The 8,855-nt window shown below is 42.5% G+C and overlaps 1 pseudogene; it reads left to right on the plus strand.

The window, feature by feature from the left end:
• The first annotated feature begins 460 nt into the window (after positions 1-460).
• Positions 461-8,090, plus strand: LOC123804496 (annotated as a pseudogene).
• The last annotated feature ends 765 nt before the right edge of the window (positions 8,091-8,855 follow it).

An 8,855-nucleotide genomic window follows, 5' to 3' on the forward strand; every position in this document is an offset into this window, starting at 1 on the left:
TTTGAAGTAGAAGACATTCTATCATAAAGACGGTAAAGCCACACTGGTCCTTTTGTTTCATTGAGATGCCAGAGATTACTTCATAGAGGAAATGCCTTCTGGCCCTTATTGTATTTACGCTTTGGTTGAGCCCTTAATTTCTTTAATAGTTAGAATAATGAAGCCTGTGGATTCTCCCAGGTGGTGGACATGGTGGCTTTTGTACAATAACTGGGAAGTTCGCCCTTTTTAGAATATTCAAAAACGTGCTTGTGAAAATTGCTGCTCCGCTTGGTGCTGTAAGGTAAGCCTCTGGGTGACTTTACAAACCAGTTAGGAGATGGGGAGTGTTCACAGATGCTCATGTTAGAGACCAAAATAGGTCTCTTACATAATCCTTTTAAGATTTACAGTGCGCCTTCACATATATCTCATTTGGCTCCTGCGCGCGTGTGTTCTCCGCTCTTCCCGATGAAGGAACTGAGCCTGGGAGATCGAAGTGACTGTGTAACGCAGCGCCGAACAGAAGAGGCTGGTGTGCAGGTGACAGGTGTGCAAATTCAGTTGTTGTAGTGCTTAAGCCCCCCTTTTGAATTTAGTTCATATTTTATAATTTCGCCATAAAGTGGGCCTATCTTACCCCAGTTTTTTCTACAATGGAGATTGAATTATTTGGTTACTTACATGAAGTAATAATCTGCTTTGTTTTTCTAAAAGAGTACAACATGATTTCTTTAAGCCATTTCTTTAAGCCAAGAGATATTCCTAAGAGCCTAGTATAGATTTTAGATAGACTTAAATAATTTTTCTACTACTTTGCATTTATCTGTTGGTATATCTAATATAACTGATGGTGGTAGCAGGAACTTGGTAAAGACACTAAGATGCTATTATCCAATTTTATTATTCATCAACTTTCCTTACAGCCTTTTATATTCTGACCTTATGAGCTTTCATAACTTTCTGGCTAAAGGTGTTCTCTGAAGTTACCCCTTTCTCTCCCTGCCTTGAGGAGTGAGTAGGAAAGGAACCGATAATATTAAGTGGAAAAATCTCTGCGCAACACATCTTTCCTCTTTACAGTAGCTATTTTAAACCCTCTTCTTTTTTGCTGTTTTTAGTGGCAATAGTAATCAACTTTTCATGTAAAAGATTTAGAAAATAAATCAATTTTGAGAAAGAAGAAACTAAATCGATTTTGAGAAAGTAGGAGGGATCATCATACTTAACATCAAACTATACTACAAGGCCATGGTAATCAAAACAGTCTGGTACTGGCATAAGAATAGACACATTGATCAATGGAAGAGAATAGCGAACCCAGAAATAAACCCAAGTCTCTTTGGTCAATTAATATTTGACAAAGGGGGCAGAAGCATAAAATGGAGTAAAAATAGCCTCTTCAACAAATGATGTTAGGGCCTCTGGACAGCTACATGCCAAAAAATGAAACTAGACCACCAATTTACACCATAAACAAAAATAAACTCAAGATGGATAAAAGACTTAAATATAAGTCGTGACACCATAAAAATCCTAAAGGAGAATATAAGCAGGAAATCTCAGATATTCCATGCAGCAATATTTTCACTGATATGTCCCCTACAAAAAGGGACATAAAGGGAAGAATAAACAAATAGGACTTCATCAAAATAAAAAGCTTCTGCATGGCTAAAGTAAACATTAGCAAAATGAAAAGGGAACCAACCATATTGGAAAATATATTTGCCAATGATATCTTGAACAAGGGCTTGATCTCCAAAAATATATAAAGAACTCACACGACTCCACACCAGGAAGACAAATAATCCAATTAAAAAATGGACAAAGGACCTGAACAGACACTTTTCCAAGGAGGACATACAGAGGGTCCAGAGACATAAGAAAGGATGCTCAGCATCGCTAGCTATCAGAGAGATGCAGATTTAAACCACAATGAGACACTACTTCACACCGTTGAGAATAGCCATCATAAACAAATCAACAAACAGCAAGTGCTGGCAATGATGCGGAGAAAAGGGAACCCTAGTGCACTGTTAGTGGGAATGTAGACTGGTGCAGCCACTGTGGAAAACTATGGAATTTCCTCAAAAAACTAGAAATGAAACTGCCTTTTGACCTGGCAATTTCACTGTTAGGATTATATCCTAAGAATCTTGAAACACTAATTCAAAAGAACTTATGCTCCCCAATGTTTATAGCAGCACAATTTATAATAGCCAAACGCTGGAAGCAGCCTAGGTGCCCATCAGTAAATGAGTGGATCAAAAAACTGTGGTACATTGACACAATGGAATTCTATACAGCAGAAAGAAAGGAGCTCCTACCCTTTGCAACAGCATGGATGGAACTGGAGAGCATTATGCTAAGTGAAATAAGCCAGGTGGTAAAAGACAAATATCACATGATCTCACCTATAAGTGGAGCATAATCAACAAAATAAACAAGCAAGCAAAATATAATCAGAGACATTGAAATAAAGAACAAACTGATAGTAACCAGAGGGGCGTGGAGAGGGAAATAACAGGGGAAAGAAGGGAAAGGGTTGTCAAAGAACATGTGTAAAGGACACATGGACAAAGCCAAAGGGGATAGGATTGAGGGTGGGGGGTGGGGGAGTGGGAGAAAGTGGTGGTGGGAAAATGGAGACAGCTGTATTTGAACAACAATAAAAATGATTAAAGATTTAGAAAATACCTATCTAGAACCTTTATTAATATTTTTTGTGTTGATTCTTTCTGAATTTTCTGTGTGCATGTTTATTTTTTTAAAAATGGGGTCTGCTTTTATGTGCTGCTATGTACATTTTTTTCTAAAAAGAAGTACTGAATAAAACTCCTGGAACTCTGCTGGACACCTAGATAGCCCTCCAGGATGTATTTCCAGGCAACTACATGAAGCTCTAATGCGTAACTTTTAGAAATAATTTTTAAAAAATTTATTCATTTTTAGAGAGAAGGGAGGGGAAGAAGAAGAAAGAGGGAGAGAAATATTAATGTGTGGTTACCTCTCACGTACCCTGTACTGGGGACCTGGCCCCGCAACCTAGGCATGTGCCTTGACTGGGAATTGAACCAGAGACCCTTTGGTTTGAATTCATGCTCAGTCCACTGTGAACTACACCAGCCAGATCTCTAATGCATAACTTTTAATAACTGTCCAGTGTGCCATCAAATGGTTGGAGCATCATTCATTTGGTCTTTTTTTCCCTGTATCTGAGGATATGTTTTTGTTGATTTTATAGAGAAAGGAAGGGGGAGAGAGAGAGAGGAATATCTATGTAGAAACATGGATTGGTTGCCTCTCACATGCGCCCCAACCAGGGATTGAATGTGCAACCTAGGTATGTGCCCTGATTGGGAATTGAACCCTCAACCTTTTGGTGTATGGGTTAATGCTCCAATCAACTGAGCCACCTGGCCAGGACCGGTTGGCCTTCTTTAAAAGTAAAACCATACACCATCCCATTATGACGCTTTATTCTAAGGATACAGATAAAAAAGGATGCGTGTACTTCCCTGTAGAATTCACGTGGTATATTTTCTTATCTAATTAGGCTGTTATTGTGTAGTTAAGGTATTTTAACATTAAGTGTTCTTAATCCTAAATGAAAGTTACTATTGGTTTTTCACTGGACATTAGAACTTCCCTCTTAGGTTTTTGTGGTTCTTGTGTCTTTAACTCAGAATTACTGCTCTAAGATCTGAAAGTAAAGTCATGCTTATCTTAGATGACAAATCAAAACATATTATTAGATAAAATCTTAGAAGATATAGGAAAATTGGGAGACATTAGTTTTGGGTACACTAAAACAGTTAGATGTTTAATGGGCACCATGACATGTACAGGACAGTGGCACAAAGACAGCGCCCCTGCCAGTCCTTACATTCTAGAGGAGCCTGTGGGCAGACAACCGCGAACAGTCAAGAGAGCCGGGTTGGCTCAAGAGAGCTGCCCTCCTTCACGGTGTTGAGCCGTCCTCACAATGAGAGGGAGCCACGTGACGAGGCGGGAGGAGGGGCCTCCGTAGGACGCAGCAATCTAGCCTCTCTGCTACGCCGCTTGTTGGAGGAAATACAGAGTTCTAGGTTGAAACTGAATTTTGCCTTTCTAAAGACATTTCTACTGTTTTCTTATTTACAGTGTTGCTCTTAAGTCAGTTGACATTGTATGATACATTGTGTATTACCAGTTGTAGCAATTTTTCCCCAACCCTGCCTTCTCTGGAAGCTGGTAGTGCCTTTTAGTACCTCTGGGCTCGTGGAAGTTTATAATACAGTTTACTTCATACCTTTTCATTTTCTGTGGTTTTACGACCTTTGCATTTTCTGTGGTTTTATGACCTTTGCATTTTCTGTGGGTTTATGAAATCTGCAGATTCTCTGCTTTGAGTGGATAATTTTGTTTATTTGATATTTTCTCTCTTCCTTCTTTTGTCTAGAATTACTACTTAGAAGTGGGAACTCTTAGACTAGTATTCCTGCACAGATCTCCACATTTTTTCCCCTGCTATTTTTCGTTTTGTCTTTTTCTACTTCCCAGAGAGCTCCTTGATTATGCACCAACCCTGCTGTTGAATTCTTTGTTTTGTCTATCTTGTTTTTGATTTATAGAGTTCTTTTATGGTCTGTCATTCCCTTTTTAAATGGCTTTTGGCTATTTCACCAATGCAAATTTTTTTTTGCATTCTGGAAGTTGTTTAAGACTTATTTTTTTAAGTTTTCATTTGCTTCTGAATTTTATCACTGTCATTAATTTTCTTTTCCTGTTTTGATCTCTCTTACTTGTTGGCCTTCCTTACATGTGTAGTGGTCCCTGGCTGTCCCCTAAGATCTGACTGGAAGCACCAGTCGTGAGCAGGACATTTGTTAACGAACCAGCCTCACTGTAAGGATCCTGGGGCCAGGCCTCTGAATTCTGAGCCTGTCTCGAGTTCTGTAAGGTAAACCGGCCTGCTCACTCCTGTCCCAGCCACTCCCTGTGGGCACCGAGGTTGTGCTTCCCCTGTTCTGCCATGTCTGTTACCACTGCTTTGTTGAGTCTTCGGCTTTCAGACATCACAAATCATCTGCTGTTCATCCTGTATTTTGAATAACATTTTTTATGTCTTTAATTCTGTTGTGATATCTCTAAAAGGAAGGAGATACAATTAGATTTGTGGGCAGTCCTCCCTGTTTAACACAAACTTAGAGCCTATATTTAAAGTATAGATCAAAGTTAAAGTTTTAATTCAATATAATTGATGATATTAACCCAGAGAATACTTTTGATTATACCTGTAATAGCATGCTACACTTTTTTTTTACTAAAGCTGTGATTAAAAATTCTATTAAAAACACACACCCTGCCGTAATGCCCCATAATGTTCATTAGTGCCTGAAGTATTTGACATTTTTAAGTTAATTAGAGGTCATTAATTCTTAGTATCCAAAAATTGTCTTATGAAAAAGTAGAGAGAAAAAAGTAAACTTCAGTTCTATTTCTTCATGGGCTACAAGACGAGGCAGCAGGCACCAGCAGCGGGAGCAAGATTTCTGCAGGTCCCTGACCTTTGGTCCTAAGGCTTGTCTTGTGACTTATTAGCCTTTGAGGTCTGATAATTTTTCTAGTCTTTGCCATTGACTCTTTTAGTCTACTAAGTGGTATTCCCTCCCCTCTCTCGTAAAGATTGTAAAAGTTCCTTCTATTTTGTCATTAGTGCTAAATGAATGAAGTAAAAAAAGATTTTGTCCCTGTCTATCCTAGTGACCAACTCAAATAATACTTACGAAAACTAAACTGCCAATGGTATTGTATCTGTTTAATTTTTTTTCTTGGTATTTGCATGTTATAACTTTAGGTTTGTTAGTGGAACTTATTGAAGTGGTAAGCCAGCGATAGTAAGACTTAACTCACACAGGACAATTTTCTTAAATTTGCAAGCAAGATAAGGGAAAAGTACCCCGCTGTCAGTCAGCATATCCAGCCTTTGTTCACAGGCCCTGCTCTGCCGCCCTCTGGGGAAGCTAGATGCTCGCTCATTAAAACGTGGAATGGCTGGGAGCGGGCCTGGGCTGATACAGTAGTCAATGCTTCTCTGGTGGGATCTTGCCAGGAGACTGTAAGTTCCTAATGTACTAAAAGCCCCATTGTGCTGTAAGTGTTAAAATGTTTTAGCACTAATATTTTCAGAGACAAACTAATATACATTATAATAAAAATTAAACAGAAGAAGGTGAAAGCAAATATCACCCAACGCTTTACCGACTCGTCTGAATTTTGGTGCCTTTTTTCCTATTGTTTTTACTCCCCAAGCATATAGGTTTGGGGTCATAATTGACTTCATCATGGTGTATTATACACCTTGTTACACCTTAACAATAGTTATCTTAAAAGATAACCTTCCAGGCTGAGCAGGTGAATGCCAGGGGCAGCCAGGGCTCTTTGGGCTGGACTGCTGGGTTGGCCAGCTGGGTTTTGCCAGCAGGGGCTGCCCCCTGGGGCTGCTGTGGTTGGGGGGGAGCCCGTGGCCTCCCTGCCTCGCTCAGTATGTGTGCTCTACATGGCAGGTCCACGCGGAGCGAGAGTGAGAGCCTGAGCAACATGCATGGGCCCCCCAAATCCGGAGTTTTGCAGAGCCCTCCCAAAGGATGCACTGTGACTGGCTCTAGCAAAGACTGCCATAATGTCAGGGTACAGAATGTTTTAGGAACAGCAAATGAATATTGTAGAGACCTTCAGAAAGAGCTTTAACTCATCTATGGCCGTTGCAGACCGGTGAGAAGTTAAGTTCAGCAAACACTTCCTATTGGATGGGAAATGTACAAGAATTAAGCTCTTTCCAGCAGATGCTTGTACAGTCTTCAAACACTGCCCGAAGCTAAGCAGACAGCTGGAGGCTTCTTTTTAAATATGGTGCCAACAATGAAAACCCTCCGTGCCGCCTGCTGTGCCAGTCCCCCCTCCGCAGTGACTGCTGTCCCAGCGCAGTGAGAGTTGGGGGAGTGCTTGGAGACGCCAGGTGCGGGCCGGCGGGGATTCTTGCGTGGAGCTCCAGCCTCAGCAAACCATTAACACACCTGGATGACTACTCACGAGCTCAAGGAGCTCGAGAGACGTGCAGAGAATTGTCATCCTAATAACAAGAGATTCAAGAATCCATTGCCTTCCAAAACCTTCCAGCCTAGTGTCGAGATGTGGAGAAGGCGGGAGCTGGAGTTGCAGATCCTGAGGGAAGCCGTGCAGCCAGGGAGATGACATTCAGACCCTGGGCCACGTCGTTGACATGTCCCAGGTCATGGTTCAGCATGTCAGAAGTGAGGGGGAAAAAAGGAAAGATATCTTCTGCTGCTCTTCCCCACTGTTTTGGTAATGTTGTCTGCCAGTCACAAGAGGAGTGGTTTTAGCTATCAGCGGAGGCTACCAACAACAGCGTGAGAATCACAAAGTCTGAGGGCAGGGAAAACCACAGCGATGCACTTGAGGTCTCAGGGAGCCTAACCGAGTGGAGGGTAGTGTCGTGCAACAACCAGCACGGCCTCCAGGAATGGCTGGACCACATACAGAAGACAACGGAAGTGGCACCAACCATGAAGGCCCATTCTATGCTGTCTTTTACCCTCTCCTCCCATCCCATCACCCCCTCCAGCAAGCCTGGGGACAGCAAGCCCTTGCACCCACGCCTGCCCACCACACGCTGCCCCAGCCTGCCCACCACGGCACTGCACACACCACTGTCAGCTGGGCCTCCCGCCCCCAGCCTCCAGCGGCCCCCAGGCCATTGAGCTGTCTGGAGCTGTCTGTCTTCACCTTTCCCCCAGCTCTCTGCTGCTCTCTGCTATGAGGGGGACCTTAGCAAGACCTCAAGTCCAGGTCAGGGGCTGCTCCCCAGGTTGTGCTTCCAGAGGAAGAGAAACTCACAGTTGAAGAAAGCCAGGCAGTGATAGAAAAACAGTCTGGTCGATGGTGACTGTGACCTGAAGCATGAAGCCCAAGAATTAAAAGAAAATAACAAGAAGATGAAGAAGTGTCTGGAGGAAGAGCTGGCAAAGCTGGCGAGGACAGTGTTAAAGTACACGAACGATGCTGCGTGGGATGAAACCAGCCTTTAAGGGGCATTAAAGACCGGTGAGGCGACCAAGCTGGAAGCCCCCTGACCCCAGGGTGTCAGTGAACGGGCAGACTCTGCACACACACACACACACACACACACACACCCCTCTGACTCAAATATATTTGCTTTGTTAATCTGTCTCCCGAATAAATGTTTATTATTGGATTCCATGTACTGCAATAAAATGCACTTTTTTTTCAGTATTATATAGGGCAGCCACCAGACCTTGGGCTGGTGACAGTGACCGCCAGGCAGCACCGGGAAGTTCAGGGCGGCTCTGAGCCAGGAGCCCCAGGTTCTGCGGTCGCTGGCAGCAAACCAATTTTAATCATTCCGAAACGCCGGCCCCCTGCATCTCTCCCCCTCCCTGCGGTGCTGAGTGAAATGTGAGGTTGAAAAGGGCAAATCCCTGAACGACTTCACTCACACACACACATCGTGTAGAAAACAAAACTGAACCAATGAACTAAACCAAACAAAAATGCAAGGAACAAACTGATAAAAACGAGAGAATGGCAGTGGTCAGAAACAAAGGTGGGTCTGCGCACAGGACAAAGGGGCGAAGGGTGTCAAATATACAGTGACAGGTGGGAACTAGACTCGGGAGCTGAGCATACAATAAAATATATACATTTTTTAAAGCTGTACAGCTGCAATTTACACAATGCCATTAGCCAATGTACCCCCAACAAATTTAATTTGAACTACGTCATGATGGTTCCATACTATGAACCTGATCCACAGGTTCTGCTGGTTACAATTACATGACAAATTATAAAGTTGT

Source organism: Phyllostomus hastatus, unplaced genomic scaffold (genome assembly GCF_019186645.2).
Source record: "Phyllostomus hastatus isolate PE091 unplaced genomic scaffold, TTU_PhHast_1.1 phas_scaffold_216, whole genome shotgun sequence".
Taxonomy (NCBI): domain Eukaryota; kingdom Metazoa; phylum Chordata; class Mammalia; order Chiroptera; family Phyllostomidae; genus Phyllostomus; species Phyllostomus hastatus.